The following is a 22,424-nucleotide window of genomic DNA, read 5'->3' as shown; positions in this document are numbered from 1 at the left end:
TTTGACCCCTTGCTAGGCGACTGGTGGTATTCGGATATTGCCATATCCTAAAAGTGGTACAATGGGTGAAAAGGTTGAAAAGCCCTGCGCATGGGGATAGTCTGGGAGGAACAGTGAAGGAGTTACCTTATTTCACCAAACCAGGATTTCCCCAGAGTTCAGGGATGGGCAACCTTGGCTCTTTTAGGACTCATGGACTTCCACTCCCAGAATTCCTGAGCCAGCCGTGCTGAGGGGAAAGGGAGAGGTTTCCAAGCTGAGCCATGCTGGCTCAGGAATTCTGGGAGTTGAAGTCCACGAGTCATAAAGCGGCCTAGGCCTAGGCCAGAGGTAGGCAACCTTGCCTCTTTTATGACTCGTGGACTTCAACTCCCAGAATTCCTGAGCCAGCCATGCTGAGGGGAAAGGGAGAGGTTTCCAAGCTGAGCCATGCTGGCTCAGGAATTCTGGGAGTTGAAGTCCATGAGTCATAAAAGAGCCAAGGTTGCCTACCCCTGCCCCAGACTAACAAATTTTATTACAAGACACAGGCACTTGTGAGCTAAGTGAAATAAGCTGCAGCTGATGAAAGATGTGACCTTTTAATGAAATTTGTTGGTTGTAAAATTGCTGCTTCTCTCTCTCAGAAGCCACCAGCCTTAGAAACCCACTTAACTCTGTTTCTATAAAAAATGTAAATAAAGAGGACACATATTTAATTATCCATGTGGTCACAGCAGCAAGGATACTATTTGCTCAAAAGTGGAAAGCAATGGAAGTACCGAGTGGGGAATACTAAAGAAAATTTAATAAAGAATTTAATAAAGAAAATTATGTATTGTGCAGAACTAGATAGGATAAAAAAAAGATTAAAAAATCAGGAAGAAACAGAATTTTATCAAATATGGAATAAATTTTATAGATGGAGGGAAAAATAATGGAGGTCACAGTAAAGAGATAAACTGAGATAGAGACTAGAAATGTATAGTTGTTTATAGGTATATAATATGTAATTAATGTACAATATGGACTGAGATGTCAGTCAAAGACGATTTACCACGTTCAGTGTTTTTAATCCTTTTTTTTCTTTGTACTTAATAAAAAATTAATTAAAAAAACTCTGTTTCTATAATATACTATGAATGCTATTGTTTTTATTCCAAAAAAAAAGCTATTATAAAGCAATCTACCCTTCCATTTAAACTCTGAGCTTGTTAGATTACTTCAAACCATTTGGGAACTCGGTCTGCTTCTCAAATGGGGGGGGGGGGGAAACAGTCTGCAAATGCTAACAATATCGCAAAAAGTTTTTCTTGAAAGTTAATGTTCTCTTTTCATGTATGACAAACAGTAAGCAACTGTTTATGAACACATGAGGTTTTATATACACCACAAATAAAGGAAGTTGGTTTGTAAAATGTGTGGGACTGTAGAGTCTTGCTCATCTCCTGAGTAGTTTAGCCAAAGGACTCTGAGTCTGACATAGGAAGAGAGGATTCAACGGCCAGGAAGGAAGTTTTGAAAAATCTGTATAAAAATACCCCGCAAAAGACTTTCCACAGGGAATATTAAAACAGGATACGGTTAAGGAAAACAAGGAGAGGGGGTGAGGTACAGAATGTCAAAGGCGCATTGTAAACAACAACAACAAAAAACCTCAGGAAAATAAGAAGGAAACAACTTAAGAGTAGAACAAATAGATGATTATAAAGTTTATGCTTGACATGCATTTCTATAAAGGGGAAACGTTTTCCAAAATGTAATATGTGGTGCTATTCTCACTGATTGGATTTCAGGGAATTTGAGAATTCCTTTAAAATCATATAATGGGGTATAAATTTGAAAAGCACATTCGTCAATTCTATGCATCCACCCATCATTCCATCCTCTCTTCAGACTATTAAAGTATCAAGGATATATTTTGCACACTGGAATTCTGGAATTTTTGGAAAGATGCTGACTTTCTTCATGGTTTTCCAAAGCACAAAAATAGAAATTCCAAAAAACCCAATGGATGAAATGTTTTTAAGATCCCAGGCCGGGGATACTTCAAAGCACTTAATGTGCAAATATTATGTACAGCAAATCAAATATTTTAAGTAGTTGAGATAGATGACCTCAGTTATTTTTTTAGAACCTCAGTAAACTGTTATGTTCTCTCTATCGTTGACGCTCCACTGAAATGAATGATACTTGTGCAAGAATAAGCAACTACACAGCTATTCTACACACTGTTTTGAGTTTGCCTTGTTAAAACCAGTAATGCTTTAGCTTGTTACAAGTAATCTAAGCCCAATATATATTACAATGAATCTCTACTGCACACATTTCAGTACGAATAAGTCCTAATCCAACCCATGGTCATACATAAGTTGATTAGCAGGAAGTATTTTTAACTGTATACATGGGAAAGATTAGTGGAAGTATAATGGTACCTTGATCCTCATTGTTAATTGGTTCCGGGAGATGCAATGAGAACCATAAGTGATGAATACTAAACAAATTTTTCCCATAAGGAATAATGTAAATGGATTTAATATTTCCCAAACCAAAGACAATGCACATTTTTAAGGAAATATGTAAAAAAAAATTAGGGTTGTTTATGGACTCCAGAAGATGGTAGAGGACAGGAAGGCCTGGAGGAACATTGTCCATGGGGTTGCGATGGGTCGGGCACGACTTCGCAACTAACAACAACAATCATTTCTTTACATGAGAAGGAAACCTAAAAATAACAATAAATACTTAGATTAAATAAAATAAAAACTTCACTTTATTTGTACTGATAAGAGAAAAAAGCACAAAAATACACAACATGGCAACAGAAGCTGAGATAAGACAGCAAGGGGATGAGCACAGGCAAGGACTGCCCTGTGACTAACGCATCATTGTTTGTTTTGGCTGGAAAGGGTAGCGAGTTTTGCCCCGTTTTACGACGTTTCTTGCCACAGTTGTTAAGCATTGACTTTGCTTGTCAAAAGGTCACAAAAGGAGATCACATGTCCTCGGGACACTGCAACCGTCATAAGTATGAATCAGTGGCCAAGCATCTGAATTTTGATCACGTGACCATGGGGAGGTTGCAATGGTCGTAACTGTGCAAAATGGTCATAAGTCTCTTTTTTTTCAGTGCCGTTGTAACTTTGAACGGACACTGAGTGAACTATTGTAAGTCAAGGACTACCGGTATATTTATTGTTTTTGTTTTACTTTAGACATTTCCATAAAGCACTGCATTTAAATGAGTAGCAGCATCACCCACAGGAACAAGAGAAATCAAAATAATCAGAGTTGTAGTTCATGAGGAAGCATTGTGAAGTTTGGAAGTTTTTAATTTAAGAATTTAAAAAAAAAACCTAAAAATAAGGAAAGACATGTCAAAACATTATAAATATACATGTGACGTATAAAAAGTAGAAGACTGGATTATTACTTCCTCTTCTAGGGTCCTGTAATTCAAGGTCATTCAGGGAAGCTTAGTGGCCAGGGATTCAGAACAAACAGATGTAAGACAAATGTAAGCAGGCTTTTTTTTTCCATTTAATCTTTTAAATTCTCAGTTTAATTTATGGGGCTCTTGTTACTTTTCACTTTTTGCAGTTGGGAAGAATAAGATTAAATTTGCAAGTACTGTGTAGCTGCCTTGCTTGAGAAGATGAAGCCTGTGAATTTTCAGAGCAAGAATTTCTGAGTTGTCCTTGAAATGTTTGGGGTATTAAGAAAATAGAATAGGGGATTTTTGATGACCATCGTGAGGCCAGTCATTAAGGGATGCCCCCTCTGGTTTCTCTTCTTTCCTTATTTGCAAAACCTTGGGGAAGAGGGAACTGCAAATGCATAATTTCTACTTTTGCACCTTGAAACTCAAAATCGCTTCCAAAGCTTTGGGAGGACCCCAGTTAAGTTGTCTTTCCAAAGTTTTCCCAGGCCTTAGAGACAGGATAAGTTGGAAGAGCCCTCTTTTTAAAATTTGTTTTCTTTGGTTCTTTCTACTGTGCTATTCTGGTGGTGTTATATTTTTCTTTTAGCAATGCTATTTTTTTTTAGTTGCAAGGAGAGTTGTTTGAGAGTCAGACAGCCTATCAATTAAATCAGAGGTCCCCAACCTTTTGGGCACCAGGGACCGGTTATGTGGAGAGAGGTTTTTCCGTGGACCAGAGGGCGCGTGGTTTGGTGTGCTGCCTGCATCCCGCGGATGGGGCTTTGCTTGTTTTGCAGACCAATTGCTGGCATGCTGCGGGCCAGTACCGGTCCATAGATCGAGGGTTGGGGACCCCTGAATTAAATAATAAATAGAATTTGATTCTGCATTTAGAATTCAACCAGAACATTGCTTCACTCAGTGTTTAATCTATGGAAAAACCACCCCAGGCCTATGATCATTATCATCCTAGCTTGTTTAAAAGGGTGCAGAACACATTCACTGGATATAAGGCTATTAGTCCTGATAATGCAATAGCAACAGACTTATACTGCTTCATAGAGTCTTACAGACCCTCTTTAAGTGGTTTATAGAGTCAGCATATTGCCCCCAACAATCTGGGTCCTCATTTTACCAACCTCGGAAGGATGGAAGGCTGAGTCAACCTTGAGCAGGTTAGGATCAAACCCCTGGCAGTGAGAACGCAGAGTTAGCTTGCAATACTGCATTCTAACCACTGTGCCAACACGGTTCATAAAGCTATACTTTGCATATTATGCGGGTACCATGCTTCTAAATACTGGTTAGTGGGGGAAAAATAAAGAGTGAGAAGACTCATTTTGATTTAAATGTGCTCTCCTTATGTTCTTTGATGATTGCAGTAGAAGACACGATGTTCTCTCTATTTAAGTGAATTGGTTCTGGATGGCAAATTATTTCTGCATCTGGTAGACAAGTCTATTTATGATGGTTCTATCTTAGCCTGGTGATTCTCAAACTTGTTGGAAAAGGATGTGTATTTCCGGAATGACTGCTTTTGCAAAACATTTTCTATTACTGTTGTTTACCTGGGTAATTGTGGTTGGCAAGTTTCTAGTCCAAGCAATGAGTTGCAGCTGTCCATAATATTTATTTTTGAAGCAGGTTTATGGGGCCTATTTGAGACTAGAGGCATTCTTGGAAAGAATGATGGTGGAAACTGGCATTGCTATTTGTCCCATGCAAGCTTTTTATTTTCTTAATTAAAATTATTTTCCTTTACCCAAGTCACAGGTATGATGGTGTCCTCTTGGGCATCATGCTAATAACCCCCAAAATATACTGGGCGATAAAGCAATCTGCATCAATGACAAATTGTAAAGACTGTAGAAAACATATGTAGAGTTCCATTCATTGTTCCATACTAAATTATGATGATTAATGACACAAAAATAGTGAAGTAATATAAATTAAAGAAGACTACTGTAAAATGCTGAGAAGAACCAGTTAACACCTATGTCTTGAAAGAGCACCCTTCAAAGATGAGCCCGTGATTTTATTTCTAAATACGGACACCTTTGTGCAATTCATTTCATATCAACTTCTCAAGTATTTTGGGGGTTTCAGCCAATTTACCCATTGTTAAGGGCACCATGGGGCAATAAAACAGCTATTTCTATCCTGGAGGAAGCTAACTATAGTTCATACTATGTGTAGTTACATAGGTGTATGCCGGACCCAAGAGGTGGAGGACAATGTCATCACGCCACAGTCACAACTTATATACTTTAATCGGATATCAGGAAGCAAATATATAATACTGACATGCGCATAATGGTGTCATTGAATGCCTGTTGTCATTTTGGTGTTATTTTGGCTTGCTGAGGATTCTGTTGGATAAGTACAGTTGTCATTCTTAAAGTTGCTGTGATTTAAGTCAGGTATATAAATGGTAATAGATTAAAATGTCACCAACATAAATCTACTTGGTTTGAGTTAACTACAGGAAGGAACTAGAGAACGATATGATGGCAATCTGTGCATGCATCTAAAAATAGTTCACTAAAAACATACTCTATTTATAGTATTCCTCCTACTGGACATTATGAATAGAGGCAAATAGCTTTTTAAAAAAAAAAAAAATCTTGGCATCTGATCTGAATTATTGTTTGGTACACCACCACGGCCGCTTTATTAGAAAGTACTTTATGGACCAGAATTAGTGAATCAAGGCAATCCTCTATATTTTAAGAACCACAGGCCACAATTTTTCTGGAGGTCAAAGATTTTTCAATACAGTGCCTGCTCATGTAGGGATATATAAGTCTAAAACATAATACAACACCCCTGGGAATAGAAATTGGGGGCACATCCTTCAGACTGGCATATACAAAGAATTTCAGATGTATATTTACAGGCATTTGTCATGGGAAAAATAGCAGAAGCCCTGCATATGGCTTTACTTGAGGGTGGGATCTCAGTTTCTTGGAATCGGCCCAAATATGTCAGCAATACAATAATGAGACTAATTAGAAGCTCTCTGTTTACCATATGAGTCTGAAACCAAAAAACAATCAAGTTAAGGGCTAAGCCCAGAAACAAAACAAAACCAAAAGACTTATGTTTTATGTGGGCTAAATGCAAGGCTAAAGAAATATAATGCAGAATATATACACTGTATGTAAAATTCAGTGGGTTTTGAAGATAAGCTACATAAACTATATGATTACAAAATAAATCAAATATAGGAAAAGAGAAGAGTGGCTATAGTGTATTCACAATACAAGCTTAATGTTTTTGTTAAACTTTAATCTATTGCCAATCTTTTACTACCATGGCAATTATAAATTTGAATTACATTGTCACTGTTCTTGCCAAAGCAACTCTGTTTTTCGATGAAACAATAACAGATAAAATCTCAGCAATCCGCTTAATCTTTATAAAATAAGGAAAGAAGGTTTAATTCATGAGTCAATGGATGGTCTGCAACAAGCTGCCATTTTAAGGGGCCCATGGGAGCATCACCCCTTTTCCTTGCCTGCCAACAGAGCAGTTAATTGCTCCTTTTCCATAAGACTGATTGCTGGGAGTGATAAGGAACACCATGGATTTCTTACTGGTTTCCCATTGATACCAGCAATCTGCATCAGAGCTCTTTGAAAAAGAGATAGAACTTCGGACCACGCTGCTTGGTTTTCTACAGTTGTTGACAATGTGAATCAACAATATTAAGCAGTATGAGAAATTGTGCAGAAGCCAGGTAACTAAATGGAAGTGTGTTAGTTATAAACAATCAAAGATGGGATGGGAGTTTGTTAATTGCTTACGGTATCTCATAAACAGCAACTTGGTTTGCAAAAAGCTCAGGAAGAAGGAAGCCAGAGAGAAACTCCCTTAATGAACACATGACTGGGCTGGAGATTGCCCCTGCAGTTTACAAAATTCTGAATTTCATCCCTAATTCTTGCATTAAAATGTCTTATCGGAGTCGGTGATTCTTGCTTCCTTGACTGCGCTTTGCGTATGGGGCCTAACAAGTAAGATCAGTGGGGAGGCATCTTATTCACCTTCCATTTTGTCAGAATCACTGGCAAGATGGAGATCTATTTTCTCTTCTCGGTCCTGGCAATCCCTCTACAACAGTGGTTCTCAACCTTTTTAATGTCGCGACCCCCAACCGGTCGTAAGTCGAGGACTACTCAACCGGTCGTAAGTCGAGGACTACTCAACTGGTGCAGCACCGTTTGCAGAATGGGACTTTTGGCGGGCTCAGCAGGGCAGAGACAGTCTGGACAATTCCTATTGGCTTTTGAAAGCCAATAGAATTAGACTCTATTCAAGAGAGTCTATTCTATTGGTTTTCAAAAAAAGGGACTAGCACAGCTAAAGAAAAGGGGGAAAAAATGGTGGACTGCGTTGTTTGGCGACCCCCGTGAAATGGTCGTTCGACCCCAAATGGGGTCCCGACCCACAGGTTGAGAACCACTGCCCTACAAAGAGCTGGGATATGCATTGGAATTCATCTGCATCTCCGTGTAGAGTACCTAAATGAGCGGATGTCAATCCCTGTACAAACTTCAATTCTGTAATGCATGTCAGGAGTACATATAGAATCTTGTCAGGGGTATAATAGAATAATAACTGTTGCAGATATACTCTAGGGCAGAAGTCCCCAACCTTTTGGGCACCAGGGACTGGTTCCGTGGATAAAGGCTTTTCCACAGACAAGAGTGTGTGTGGTTTTGTGTGCTGCCTGCATCCCACAGATGGGGCTTTGCTTGTTTGGGCAGACCGGTTGCTGGCATGCCGCAGCCCAATACCGGTCCACAGACTGGGGGTTGGGGACCTCTGCTCTATGGTTCCTGTTGTTATTTTAGGTACTCAAATTTCCCTTATTTGTCCTATGTGTCCCACTTCAAACACAGGACGGTTGTAAAAGTTGTGTTTTAAACTCCTGATTTCTCAAGGCTCAAACTGACACGGTGTCCTGAAGAACTGGATGGCTTCCAGGAATATTTCTGCAAAGACCATTCAGGCTACGGATTCACTTAATGTGACAGGAGGAATTATGTATGGCCAACAGTCATTTGTCATGTTTATGGAGACAGGCAGTGGAAAAGACAACACCAATTGGGAAGGTTGCAAGAGGTTGCCTTGGTCCTTAAGAGATAAAATGCATGAAAAAGCTATTAATTTGGCTTGTTTATCTAATGTTAGAAGTGACCGATGAAGGGCTAGAATAAATTTTCAGTGTTTCTCAACCTTGACAATTTTAAGGCATGTGGACTTCAACTCCCAGAATTCCACAGCCAGCGATGCCTTAAAATTGATCCACATGCCTTAAAATTGTCAAAGTTGAGAAACACTGGGCTAGATTAATCCATCTTTTATAGCAGACACAAAGGGACACCCTGATGGAGCAACTCAAAAGGGCAAATTTGCTTTTTTCCTTTAAAAAGGGACTGACACAGAGAGATTATTATTTTGCAGATCAAAAACATAACACCCCTATTCGTTCTATGTTTCCCCCCCAAAATGCAATCTTAAACGTGCTAATTTTTGCCACATATGTTTTCAGCTCAAAGCCGATCTGAGGGCTCCTGAGTGCGTGAGTTCAATCAACAACCGCAACTGAGTTCAAGAATTATTTTGACACAAATGTATGTATCCTGCAGCATCCACTCACCAGATGCTCACCAGATGTTTTGACATCTTTCTGGCTGAGAAGGATGGAGAATGTAGTCCTCCCACTCCCAAAATGGAGAATGCTGACTATTATGCTAACCATTTACAGAAGAGCTGCTGTGTTTTCATTATGAACTTTAAGAAGTATGAAGTAGCAGCTGACAAGTGAGATTGCTTCATTTGATATAAAACCATGGGAACTGCAAATGACAGCATATAAACAATTGAACTCTTTTTTGGAGGGGAGGTATGAAATTGTAAACTTAAGTATTTGAAAGCTTTAGAGCAGTGGTTCTCAACCTTTTTAATGCCGCGACCCCCAACCGGTCGTAAGTCGAGGACTACTCAACTGGTGCAGCACCGTTTGCAGAATGGGACTTTTGGCGGGCTCAGCAGGGCAGAGACAGCCTGGACAATTCCTATTGGCTTTGGAAAGCCAATAGAATTAGACTCTATTCAAGAGAGTCTATTCTATTGGCTTTCAAAAGCCAGTAGAATAAAAGGGAGTAGCACAGCTAAGGAAAAGGGGGAAAAAATGGCGGAGTGCGTTGTTTTGTGACCCCCGTGAAATGGTCGTTTGACCCCAAATGGGGTCCCGACCCACAGGTTGAGAACCACTGCTTTAGAGAGACAAATACATTTACAAATACAATGTTGTGCTCTTTGTCTTAACATAATATCTACTAAACTCTTGGTGTGTTTCTTCAATTTTGTATCATGTCGTAAACTGTTTTATAATACTTTTTAATGCCATAAAATGTTTTATAAAATTTGCCAAATTTCAATTCCACAAGAGTCATGGGTTCCAGACCTTGGACACATTCTCTAAGTTAGTTTACCTGAGGTACCTTGGTTCAAAAATTATTGCCCTGTAATGCACTGTTTCTCCTAGTTCAGTGGCGGCGAACCTATGGCATGCATGCCAGAGGTGGCACTTGGAGCCCTTTCTGTGGGCACGTACGCCACGGCCCTCTCCTCACCAGCAGCCCCCCCAGAGAAGAGTCACCCCTGGGCATGGCCTGCACGGAGCAGCGCAGCCAAGCACATGGTAGCAGGGACAAGACTCCACCCTTGTACCCCGTCATGTGTAGATAATGCTGCAGGATGTGGGCGGAGGGGATGGCCGCCATGACACTGCTGGGCCGCCTGGGCGATCTGCTATGGCGGGTTGTGGAGGCAGTGGGTGGTCCTGTGGGTGGGTGGGACGGGGCAGGGCAGGGGGATGGAGTGGGGGCAGGGGCAGAACGGGTGGGGTGGTTTTGGGCACTCAGTCTCTAAAAGGTTCGCCATTACTGTCCTAGTTAAAGATTAAGAGAACAGAACTGTCTGTCTATCTATATATCTATCTATTTGTTTTCTGAGGTTTTTGCGGGTGTTTGTATGTAAGTCTTTGGTTATTTGGGTTTTCTCCCACGTCAAATTGGAAGTGTCTTGGTGACGTTTCGACAAAGTCTCATTCGTCATCTTCAGGCTGGTGTTTTTGGCTTCTCTTGGTGACGTTTCGACGAAGTCTCATTCGTCATCTTCAGGCTGGTGTTTTCGGCTTCGTGCCATTTGCTCCTAGAAGCACGAAGCCAAAAACACCAGCCTGAAGATGACGAATGAGACTTCGTCGAAACGTCACCAAGACACTTCCAATTTGATGCGGGAGAAAACCCGAATAACCAAAGACTTACATATCTATCTATCTATCTATCTATCTATCTATCTATCTATCTATCTATCTATCTATCTATCTATCTATCTATCTATCTATCTATTTATCTATTCTGCCCATCTTAAACCACTGGTAACAGGACTAAGACCAATTACTATGAAATATAAAAATAAAACAGTAAAGCTATCTATCTATCAAACAAACAAAATCCCTGCACCATTTACTTCAGAAGTCCCACACAAACTCCAATTGTCCTCAGTCCATTCTTTATATTCCACTTTTTTACCTGTGCCTTGGTAAAAATGTCACCACATCATGGAGGATAGGGGGAGGGTGACACCAGGCAGAAGGTATCCCCTAAGTCAGTGTTTCTCGATCTCAACAGCTTTAAGATACGTGGACTTCAATTCCCAGAATTCCCCAGCAGGAAAGCGGGCTGAGGAATTCTGGGATTTGAAGTCTACCCATTTTAAAACTGCTGAGATTGAGAAACACTGACCTATGGTAAGGGCAGCCGTGGGAAAAACATACTTCTAAAATCTCACTGGGTGGCAGAATTTCAGTGATGGGATCTATAATATGCCCGGCCTATCTCATATAGAGAAGGTGGGGCAGATATTCTTAGGGCAGGGGTAGGCAACCTTGGCTCTTTTATGACTCGTGGACTTCAACTCCCAGAATTCCTGAGCCAGCATGGCTCAGCTTGGAAACCTCTCCCTTTCCCCTCAGCATGGCTGGCTCAGGAATTCTGGGAGTTGAAGTCCACGAGTCATAAAAGAGCCAAAGTTGCCTACCCCTGTTATTAGGGAGAGATGGTCCTGCAAGTAATCAAGTTCCATGCCATGTAGGGTTCAAAGATGATGACCAGCATCTTGAATTGCACCCAGAAGGAAACTGGGAGCCAGTGCAGCTCACACAGTAGAAGTTAATATGGGTGAGCCAGTGGTGAGATTCAAATATGTGAACAACCAGTTCTTTGTGTGGATGCTGCTTCTGGAAGTCCATTCTGGGCCCGGACAACAAAAACTTAGCTACCAGTTCTGCCAAAGTGTTGCGAACTGGCTGAATCCCACCACTGGGGTGAACCTATGAACACCCAATGCTGTGCAGGCTGCTACTGTACATCCTGGACCAGATATAACTTCTGAGGCAGAGGTCTTCCAACTTGGCCCTTTTATGGCTTGTGGACTTGTGGACAGGCATGCTGGCTGAGGAATTCTGGGAGTTGAAGTTCACAAGTCATAATTTATTTATTTATGAGACTTATATACTGCTTTAAGTGCAAGCACTCTCTAAGCGGTGTACACCAGTAAGCAATGTATATATATATATTTACATTGCCCCCAACAATCTGGGTCCTCATTTTACCTACCTCAGAAGGATGGAAGGCTGAGTCAACTTTGAGCCGGTGAGATTTGAACCGCTGACCTGCTGAACACAGTCAGCTAAAGTGGCCTGCAGTACTACACTCTAACTTAAAAGGGCCAAGTTTGAAGAACCCTGTTCTGAGGGGTCTACAAGAGCAGTCCTTTAAAGTGACCTCTGAGAATAGTCAGACTCTTGTCTGCTGGCCTATCTCCCATTTTCCTATCATCACCACATCTCCCCCTACCATTTTACCTCTTTCCATCTCTGGTTCTCCTTTTCCCCAACCCCAATTAAAACATGAAGTTTTTTGTTACATAGTCAAGATAACTATAATAAATACGGCAACATGAAGTTTAAATTTACTGTTGCAAATTAAGTTCTTATGCAACAATATCACCCAGAAGCTGGAACTATAGGAGTGTTCCCTTTTAAGTGGTTCTTTTTAAAAATGAAAAGTAAGACTTTAGTTCTCCAACAAAAAGAAAGATTTAATTTGCTTACTTAAGTATCAGCAACAGCAACAAAAAGTTTTAGCAGAACGTTTTCATTTTTAATAAATCTATACCACATCCCCCCCCAAAATAGCTCACGTTCCCCCATCTCATTCTGCTGAGCCTATCGCTAAAGTATATTTGTTTTTATAGAGAGTTTCTGATGTGGTAAAGCTGACTTCCATTCCTTAGTAATTCTTTGGTTGTTTTTATGAGAGCAGAATCTGTTTTCTTTCATGGGGAGACTAATGGTTAGGACCTCACTTCTGAAGATAACCAAAGTATAACTAAGAAAGATCTTTCAGAATTAAAGTATCTTAAGCACAGTCTCTCTGTGGCTTGCTATTACTATGAGGTGGTAAGTTTTTTTAAAAAAGGTTTATATACAGTTCCTCATATTTCTTTTTGGGGGGCAGCCTTTTAACCGAAATGTCAACATTTAGCATGCATGACTCCCCAACTGAGAAGTTAGTCCTTTAAGATCTATTTAAATAGACTACAATGAAATTTTCTCATTTTTTCAGATAGGAAGAAGACGAAATGAATTCCACCGTATTCTAACTATAAGCTTGACGAGTGTCCAAAACTTAGGATGTGAAAGCCACAAAGAGCTTGAAGTGATGCTGATTCAACCTTCAATTCATTAAAGCAGCTGCATCTTTTACAGGGACGGCAGATCCCCCAATCCAGGGAAAAGAGTCACAAGGTTTAAAAAGTTGACCAGTTGAGTAACCCCTTGAAGGACCTTTTAGCCCCTAAATCTTAAGGACTCTAGGAATAAAGCAATGTCTGGTTCATTTTGTACCTACTTTAATGAGTTTTATCTAGTGGTGGGATTCAAATATGCGAACAACTGGTTCTCTGTGTGGATGCCGCTTCTGGAAGTCCATTCTGGGCCTGGGCAACAAAAAATTAGCTACCGGTTCTGCCGAAGTGGTGCGAGCTGGCTGAATCCCACCACTGGTTTTATCTAGTTTTGGCTTAGAAGAAATCCTGCTACTGGATAGAAAATCAGAGTAATAGATGCTGCTGCTGCTACTTATGAGTTTATACAGGCAGTCCTCAACTTACAACAGTTCATTTAGTGACAATTCGAAGTGACGGCACTGAAAAAGTGACGTATGACCAATTTCCACACTTACGACCATTGCAACATCCCCGTGGCCACATGATCAAAATTCAGATGTTTGGCAACTGGTCCATATTTACGACAGTTGTAGCAATACAGAGTATTATGATCAACTTTTGTGACCTTCTGACAAGCGAAGTTAATGGGGGAGCCAGATTCACTTAACAGCTGTGTTGCTAACTTCACAACTGCGGTGATTCACTTGTTCACCAACAAATGTGGCAGGAAAGGTTGTAAAATGGGGCAAAACTCACTCAACAAATGTCTCACTTTATCAACAGAAATTTTGCCCTCAGTTGTGGTCGTTAGTTGAGGACTGCCTGTAGTACCATATCAATTGGGTCATGTAAATCCAGCCAATTGGGTTTTATTTAACAAGTTTAAAAGGACAAACAAACAAACACGACACTTTATCAGTCTAAAGCCGTACTTGGTATCCTGTTATGCCCGCAGGCACTGCTGAAATTGCAGCAAATTAAAATAATAAACTAGACTAGAGCAGTGGTTCTCAACCTTTTTAATGCCACGACCCCAACCGGTCGTAAGTTGAGGACTACCCAACTGGTCATAAGTCAAGGACTTTCCCTGTCTGGGAGCGCCGCACATCCATGGTACCGCCCCCTGCACCAGCCGAGGCGTAGCTGGCAAGCGGCAGAGACGGCGCAGGCCGACCACCGGCTGGGCCACCAGCTGGCCCAGCCCAAGGGAGGTAAGGCACCAGCTGGGCCCCACACGTGCCAGCAACCCTCCCTGCGCCCGCCGGCCTCCCACCTCCCACCCCTGGCCCTCTTTTACTTACATTTTTAGTAGTTGCTCAGCAGGGAGGGGTGGAAACTTCCAGACAGCTCGCCTTCGCTGTAGACAACTTGCAGCACCATTTGCAGAATGGGACTTTTGGCGGACTCAGCAGGGCAGAGACAGCCTGGACAATTCCTATTGGCTTTTGAAAGCCAATAGAATTAGACTCTATTCAAGAGAATCTATTCTTTTGAAAGCCAATAGAATAAAAGGGAGTAGCACAGCTAAGGAAAAGGGGGAAAAAAATGGCGGACTGCGTTGTTTGGCGATCCCCATGAAATGGTCGTTCGACCCCAAATGGGGTCCCAACCCACAGGTTGAGAACTACTGGACTAGAGGAAGCAGTAGAAGGAATGAAAAGTTACTTTCAAAATTCCAGAGAGTTTATAAATATCCTTAGTAGGTTCCAGAGTGAAAGCATTTTGAGAGTCTTCCATAGCAGAATATCCCAGATTCAGAATCTGCATGGCAAATAATACGGGGTAAGTCCAGGATATTATCTGCTGCTTGTCTCAATACGAGTGTATGAAAGGGGGAGCTTATGGAAAGAAAATAAATAGATTGTCTTAATTATTGAACAAGGAGACCAGTTAAACATATAGCCTTTTGTTTCTGGATAAGCCTGGTCTGTTGATCCGATTAAGTTTTCTTTCTCTCCTCCCTCTGTGGAGGTTTAGGAGCTCTAGGTTTGGTGCCCGTGGCAAATAAGGACCCAGATTGTTGGGGGGGAAAACTCTGTAAACCACTTAGAGAGGGCTGTAAATCGCTGTGAAGCGGTATATAAGTGCTATTGCTATTTGTGCTGCCGCAGATGCAGTCCTCTGCCTCTTTCCAGAACACTGCAGAGCTTACAGTGGGTGGATATTGTGGGAAGTCAGCCCCTCCCCCTGAGAAAGAAATATTTTTGGAAATATTTAAAAGGCAGAATATATTTCCCTAAAGGATTTTAAAAGCAGAAACCAACCCTGCCCCTAAGTCTCTCTGTCCCAAACAGAAATCAAGTCTGCAGAATTGCAGATGTGATAATCTTGTCAGAAAGACTGGAGTCAGGAAACTGGGATTAGGAAGAAAGATCCTTGGAATCAACACACCAAAAATTCAACACTCATCAGCCATCAGCCCCAGGGAAGCAGGATATGACCTTTGGGACATAATAGGATTAACCTACCAAAGGCACACTCAGACTCAGGTCAAAGTTTATGCCACCAGAACAACTCCAAACAAAAGGCTCCAGAGGGTATAAAAACCCACTCCCTACATGTGCTCACTCTCTTTTCTTCCAGAGCCATCTTCCTGTCTGTCTCTCCTCTTCAATAAACTGCAACCTTCTTTCTAAAGCAGTCGCCATGTTGTTTATTCCCAGCTTGGACTGAACCATGATGAAGACTTTTCTTTCCACAACATGTATACAGCAAAATGGGCAGGTGTCTTTGCTAATTTATCACCTCCGGATTCCCATTCTAGGTAAGGTCTGTGTCAACGCTGTTAATATAGGATATTATTGCTTTGACAAAATATACAGAACTATCTGGTATTTTTAGAGTTAATTCAGATGACAGAAAGGGAGGAGATTTATAAGGAAAGCCCAGGAAAAGGAACGGAAGTGAATTTTTGCCCTCCAGGCTAATTGGAAAATGAGACTTATGACTGCAAAAAAAGGGAGGGGTTTAGCAAGAAAAGTTAGACGCAAACAAGAGAAATTCAGATTCTGGCATCCATCCATGAAGTGCTGTCAATCTGTTACACTGTTAATAAAGGCTTTTAGGGTAAACAATGTCTGGAAGTTCTTTGAAGTGTTTCATTAGTCGGAACCATGACAGTCTGGTTGACTGGAGAATTTTCAAGCTTTTTTTCCCCCAAAGGTGGGAAACAGGCTCTAGGGGGTAAGAGGAGAGGATGGTATTGATCAGACTTCCTCTGTCTGAATGAGGGTGGAGTCAGTCTTTGCTGAGCCAAAGGAATATCTGCCCTGATGTTCTTCCTTTTTGCCGTAGAGCAATGGAGTGGATCTAGCTAAGATCTAGCCATGGAATGTAACTTCCTTAGGTTAAACCTTTTTAGGTTATCAGCCCTAACTCCCATGTCAGGGCTTATCTGCCCATATGCTGATCTTTTCTATCCAGGGGATCAAAGGGTGACACAGGGAAGAAGCTAGCAGGGATCCTACCAAGCTCTGTCTTGAGACTAACCAGTATTGATCCAAAGTGTCTATGGAGATTCTCAGTCATCTAGGCCATGGTTGTCCCGAAGGTGCTTTTTCAAGAGGCAAGAAGCTTCTTCAACTCTGAACAAAACTGAACAGCCCTCTCTCAGCAAAGGGGATGGGATATGATGTCATCTATCTCCAGTCTACAACACAGTCCTTTCAACAGTTCCAAGAAGGCTACACACCCATTTTCACCACTCAGGTGACCCTTGTGACACAGATAAACCTCCAGGTGGCCTTAATGACTTGCTAAAAGAATGCAAATGACCAGCTGACTTCAAGGAGTATAAATCCTTCCATTCCCCACCATCTAGTCAGAGCTGAAGAAGCTTCTTGGCTGAGCAGCGAAACGTCTTCAAAGAAAAACAAGAAAGTCCAGTTGCCTCTTGAAAAAGTACCTTTGGGATATTGATCCAAAGGTGCTTTTTCAAAAGGCAACTGGATTTTGCTTTCCTTGAAGACATTTTGCTTCTCATCCAAAAAAGCTTCTTCTATTCTTCAACTTCAGCTTCTTGGATGAGAAGTGAAACATTTTCAAGGAAATACAAAGTCCAATTGCCTTTGAAAAAGCACTTTTGGGACAACCATGACTGGATGACTGAGAATCTCCATAGACAAAATAACCAATATTGAGCTGTGTGCTACTAACCAATCTCATATCTGAGGGTAAGCAGTGGTAGTAGTGAGATGGTACCAATACACTTTCCTCCCATCAAGAGAACCAGCAGATAGCACATTGGGGTGAGCATTGAAATATCCTGCATTTTACACTGGGTAAAGTTGCAGTGTATGGCTGTGAAAGCTGGACCATAAGAAAGGCTGAGTGCTAAAGAATTGAGGCCTTTGAACTATGGTGCTGGAGAAGACTCCTGCGAGTCCCCTGGACTGCAAGGCGATCAAACTGGTCAGTCCTAGAGGAGATCAACCCCAACTGCTGTTTAGAAGGCCAGATCCTGAAGTTGAAACTCAAGTATTTTGGCCACCTAATGAGAAGGAAGGACTCCCTGGAGAAGAGCCTCATGCTTGGAAAGATGGAAGGCAAGAAAAGAAGGGGACAACAGAGAAGGAGGTGGCTGGATGGAGTCACTGAAGCAGAAGGCGTGAGCTTAAATGGACTCCAGAAGATGGTAGAGGACAGGAAGGCCTCAAGGAATGTTGTCCATGGGGTCGCGATGGGTTGGACACGACTTCGCAACTAACAACAACAACTACAAAAGGTAGTATCTTATTTTCTTAGTTATTTTTGTACATGCACAGAGGAGAGTAGACTAACCTTCCTGTGAACACAATCTGATGTCTCTCTCTCTCTCTCTCTCTCTCTCTCTCTCTCTCTCTCTCTCTCTCTCTCTCTCTCTCTCTCTCTCTCTCTCTCTCTCGTTTGGCAAAGAGAAAACAACTCTTGTCTTGGCTTTGCCTCCCAAGTGCATTTATTAACGGAGCACACCTTACCATTTTGTTATTTGAGAGAAATCTGTACTTTAAAAATTTGTCTGGCTGGAAGCCAGCATGAAGTATGGTTTTATTTTAGAATCAGAAAGGCAGATGGACTTTCCTTCGTACGCTGCTAACTAGCCAGTTAGAATCAAGCACTCCTGGTGAACAGTGTTTGGAAAGGAAGAGTAGCTGATTCTTCCGATTCATATATGATCTGGAGAAAAGAAAAAAATCAGTTGGTAGTAACTTGTTTCTTTCCTTAAAAAAAAAAAATGCCTTGGAGAGAATGTGTGGAATTTTCCTTCCCTTCCACAACTGTTCTGCCAAAGCCAGTTGTTAATCCTTCAATCAACATGCTACAGAAGAGAGCTTGTTTTTGCTCTAGAGTATAAGCCTTGCCATGGGCAGGAAATAATATAGCAAAAAGTGTAGATTCTTTAAACATTCTGCTGGAATATTGTCATAACAACCCAAGACAACAGCAGCTATAGTCACTGGGCGGGATCAGGATTTTGGAAGCAAGCTTTTTAGTTGGGAAAACAACTCAACCAATGTCTGCTTTTCATTGTCTTTTGAAGACTAACGTTCTATTATAATCCTACAATATAATGAGAAAACATCTCATCATAAGAGCTGAGAAAATATCTACAGATCCCTCACATCCTGGATATAAACTGTTTCAACTCATCCACTCAGGATGCTTCTACAGGGCATCACATGCCAAAGCAACTAGACACTGGGATAATTTTTTCCCCTCATGCTGTCACTCTACTGAACACCTAATTTGCACAGCAGTAAATATCTAACAATATTTACCCATGCAGTAGGGCTGTATTACTATTATCCTTCTCATCTTTTCTACTACTTCCTCCTATTAGTAACCTATGATTACATTACTTTGTTGTTTGTATGTACAGAGCTAATACACTGGAAACAAATTTCTTATATGTCCAATCAGACTTCGCCAATAAAGAATACCCTACTCTACTCTACTCTACTCTACTCTACTCTACTCTACTCTACTCTACTCTACTCTACTCTACTCTACTCTACTCGACTCTACTCTACTCTACTGAGGTGGCGCAGCAGTTAGAGTGCAGTACTGCAGGCCACTTTAGCTGACTGTGTTCAGCAGGTCAGCGGTTCAAATCTCACCGGCTCAAAGGTGACTCAGCCTTCCATCCTTCCGGGGTAGGTAAAATGAGGACCCAGATTGTTGGGGGCAATGTAAATATATATATACATTGCTTACTGGTGTACACCGCTTAGAGAGTGCTTGCACTTAAAGCGGTATATAAGTCTCATAAATAAATAAATACTCTACTCTACTCTACTCTATTCTATTCTATTCTAAATAATTTCTATTCTATTCTATTCTATTCTATTCTATTCTATTCTATTCTATTCTAATTAATTTCTATTCTATTCTATTCTATTCTATTCTATTCTATTCTATTCTATTCTATTCTATTCTATTCTATTCTATTCTATTCTATTCTATTCTATTCTTGCCATTTACAACCGAATGGTATCTGTCCTGCCTCAAATGGCCTATTGAGAAAGCAGTTTGTTTGAATCTGAGTAAACTCAAAGCCTGGAACTGATTAACAGGCACTATGCCCAACACAGAAGACTATGCAAAGCTGATGACATTATATAGGGGTAATCAAAATCACATGAAGTATTAGTACCGCTTTATAAAGCATTAGTAAGGCCACATCTGGAATACTGCATCCAGTTTTTGTCATCACATTACAAAAAAGATGTTGAGGCTTTGAAAAAAAAGGTGCAAAGAAGAGCAACTAAGATGATTAATGGCCTGGAGACTAAAACATATGAAGAACGGTTGCAGGATTTGGGAGTGGCCGGTCTAGAGAAAAGAAGGATTGGGGGAGGGACATGATAGCAATATTCCAGTATTTGAAAGGCTGCCACAAGGAGGAGGGGGTCAATTTATTTTCCAAAGCACCAGAAGGCAAGAAAAGAAACAATGGATGGAAACTAATCAAGGAAAGAAGCAACCTGGAATTAAGGAGAAACTTCCTAACAGTGAGGACAATTAACCAGTGGAACAGCTTGTCTTTAGAAGTTGTGGGTCTTCATCACATGAGGTGATGAAGAGACTGGACACTCACTTGTCTGAAATGATATAGGGACACCTGCTTGAGCAGGGGGCTGAACTAGAAGACCTCCAAGGTCCCTTCCAGCTCTATTCTGATTGACTGAAGATATGGGATAAAGCAAACCATAGAGAAAAGCTATATACTGCAGTGGTTCTCAACCTGTGGGTCGGGACCCCATTTGGGGTCGAACGACCATTTCACGGGGGTCGCCAAACAATGCAGTCCGCCATTTCCCCTCCCCCTTTTCCTTAGCTGTGCTACTCCCTTTTATTCTATTGGCTTTTGAAAGCCAATAGAATAGACTCTCTTGAATAAAGTCTAATTCTATTGGCTTTCAAAAGCCAATAGGAATTGTCCAGGCTGTCTCTGCCCTGCTGAGCCCGCCAAAAGTCCCATTCTGCAAACGGTGCTGCACCAGTGTCCTCAACTTACGACCGGTTGAGTAGTCCTCGACTTACAATCGGTTGGGGGTTGCAGCATTAAAAAGGTTGAGAACCATTGATATACTGTATATACGGTACGTTGAAAGCTATTGGAGATCTGAGTTTTCACACAAATTAAGATGCCTTTAATGTTTTATTTTAAATGGAGACTTCTAGATATGGCTTTCAAGAGTTTGGAAAAAGACAGGCAATGAAAGTAAAAGAGAGAGAAAAATTAGAGAAAATGTGTAAAGCATTTTACATAATGACACAGCAGCTTTAGAATTCCAGATTCCCTTTAACTTATACGTGAACTAATAGCAATTTACAGATAGTTCTTATGACCACATTTAGGACCAGAATGTCCATGGCAAAGCAAGGCAGTTGTTAAGGGAGGCACATCCAATTTTGCCATGGCTGTTAAGTAAATCACTTCGGTTATTAAGCAAATCAGGTGGTTGTTAAATGAATATCGCTTCCCCCACTGACTTGGCTTGTCGGAAAACAGCTGGGAAGATCACGACCATAAGACCTCGGGATACTGCAACCATGATAAATATCTGGGGGTGGCCAAGTCCCCAATTTTGATCACATGACTGTGGGGATTCTGCCACGGTCATAAGTGTGAGGACCGATGATTGTAAGTCATTTTTTTTCAGTGGTCCCTTTGAATGGTCACTAAACCAGTGATTGCAAGTCGAGGGCTTCCTGTATATAATTAATTTTAATTATTTTGCCAACCATTTTTAATATTCATTTGTTTGCTATGCAAGAAACAGATGACTCAGCTTTCTCCCAAAAACTTACAGAGAAGAACTCTCTCCTTCAATTTTTTTTTTACTGCCTCCACACAATGCTGTGTGATGGGGTGGGGCTGACATCTAGTGAGTTTTCAGGCTGGATTTGCAATTGAGATTCCCTACTCAGACGTAACCTGGTTTTCTTTTAAACCTCATTTCCTGTTGCAGTACGTTGAAAGCTATTGGAGATCTGAGTTTTCACACAAATTAAGATGCCTTTAATGTTTTATTTCGAATGGAGACTTCTATCATTCTCATAATGCACCAGACAGTTTTGCCACCATTTTATTTTCCATGATAATTATTTCTGCATCTATATTTTACTAACAGGATAGTAACTAGAACACCTGTTATAAATAGATTAAGTGATTTGGCAAACTGTTATCCCTAAGTTCCCAGCCTCTCATTTAATATAACACCGCAAAAGATAATTGCAACTTGTCAAGAAGAAGGCTGGCAGCCTAACGCAAATCAACTCTATATGCTGACAATGGTAAAGAAATTAAAAAACGGAACACATGCCATTATTTGAGATGGAGATTCGTGGATTAAGTTTATTTCTTTAATCCAGTGTTTATAGTCATTTGGATAGGACAGGGTAGGCAACCTTGGCTCTTTTATGACTCGTGGACTTCAACTCCCAGAATTCCTGAGCCAGCCATGGAGGTATACAATACACCCAGGCAGAAACATTCATTTTAGTCTGAGTTGCTCTGTCCCCATTGTTTAAGGAAAGTAACACACTGCATTTCATACCCTTGGGAGGAGGAAAAAGGAAGAAACTGGACTATTTTCACATTAACACCCATTTGGAAGACTTGAATTCCAAAATGGAACCGGATCTGCATGATTTGAATCTGGCTGGGATATGGCAGAGCCTGGTGACAAATACAAACATTGGATGCATCCCGAATAGATAACATAGGCTGGGT

The 22,424-nt window shown here is 41.0% G+C and overlaps 1 protein-coding gene across 5 annotated transcripts in view; it reads right to left on the bottom strand.

Moving 5' to 3' along the window:
- Positions 1-22,424, bottom strand: part of LNX1 (ligand of numb-protein X 1) — a 153,750-nt gene that overhangs the window by 117,685 nt on the left and 13,641 nt on the right. The gene's annotated exons all lie outside the window — the stretch shown is intronic.

The sequence above is a fragment of the Crotalus tigris genome, unplaced genomic scaffold, assembly GCF_016545835.1.
Source record: "Crotalus tigris isolate CLP2741 ecotype Arizona unplaced genomic scaffold, ASM1654583v1 scf7180000019483.1746242, whole genome shotgun sequence".
Lineage (NCBI taxonomy): Eukaryota > Metazoa > Chordata > Lepidosauria > Squamata > Viperidae > Crotalus > Crotalus tigris.
The sequence above is the reverse complement of the archived record's forward strand: the minus strand, read 5'-3'. Positions and strand labels throughout refer to the sequence as shown.